General features: G+C 36.4%; 1 non-coding gene across 1 annotated transcript; it reads left to right on the forward strand.

The window, feature by feature from the left end:
* Positions 1-446: 446 nt before the first annotated feature.
* Positions 447-565, forward strand: LOC145677945 (5S ribosomal RNA). The gene has a single exon (XR_014130109.1). It is a non-coding gene; the product is annotated as a 5S ribosomal RNA (ribosomal RNA).
* The last annotated feature ends 668 nt before the right edge of the window (positions 566-1,233 follow it).

Below are 1,233 nucleotides of genomic sequence, written 5' to 3' on the forward strand. Positions count from 1 at the left end.
TTAAAATGTATATTACATTTTAGTGCTTCACGACTGAATGATCATCTGCCTTACGTTATCTCGCAGCTGAAGAGGATGCTACACTGAAAACTACCTTGCGTTATAAAGGGTAAGTGAAACATATCTTAAAAATATCTTTCATACATTTCATTGTGTACATTAAAGAATGTAAGTTTGCCTTTTTCCTGTAATCAATACTTAATAAAGGATTTATTTTTATTTATTTATATACAATTTCATACGTGGTTCGTGATAGTAAACTCGATAGGACATAGTGGCACTATGAACATCCGAATCACTCATCATTCGAACATTCAAATATTTATTCGAATATTAGTATATTCCAAGTAATGTTAACGACGTTAATATGCTTGCCTTTATAGTTAATAATGTCAATTCTTACTTAAAACATACTTCCTTAACAGGACATTGAAGAAAAGGTAGTTGCCAACGGCCATACCATGCTGAATATACCGGTTCTCGTCCGATCACCGAAGTCAAGCAGCATCGGGCCTGGTCAGTACTTGGATGGGTGACCGCCTGGGAACACCAGGTGCTGTTGGCATCTCTTTTTCAAATTTCATTATCCTTCAAGTACGAAAATACTAGAAACATTAATTTTATAGTACTTTCAAGAGATAATTTATCAACATTATTTCATAGCGATTAATCGATATTCTAAGCGTTATACCCACTATTTCTTACACTAACAGCCTGTTTATTTGCACGGCACATTAAAATAACCTGATTTCCGATCCGTGTGCACCTACTACTATACTTAACACGGAATGTATTACCACTTTTTAAAAGTAAATTATTATGACTAAGTGTAGATCTCCGGCGAGTAAATGCCTTTCGTATACAAGCACGACACATCTCCGCTATGTGCTTTACTTTTTTACTAACAGCATATAGAAATTGGATTTCAAGGTGTTTCTACATAACAGAATGAAGCAAATTTCGTGATTTAACTCTTTCGAATAATGTGTTGGTCCTGACAAGGACCGTTTGAAATGAAAAATCTTGAAGAAGATTTTTACTTAGAGCTTGTGTACTTGGTAACAGCCTTCGTACCCTCACTTACAGCGTGCTTGGCAAGTTCACCAGGCAAAAGAAGGCGCACAGCTGTTTGGATTTCCCGGCTGGTGATAGTTGACCGCTTATTGTAATGGGCCAAACGAGAAGCTTCAGCAGCAATACGCTCGAAGATGTCATTAACAAAGCTGTTCATGA

Source organism: Thermobia domestica, unplaced genomic scaffold (genome assembly GCF_964235325.1).
Source record: "Thermobia domestica unplaced genomic scaffold, izTheDome1.hap1.1 HAP1_SCAFFOLD_1656, whole genome shotgun sequence".
Taxonomy (NCBI): domain Eukaryota; kingdom Metazoa; phylum Arthropoda; class Insecta; order Zygentoma; family Lepismatidae; genus Thermobia; species Thermobia domestica.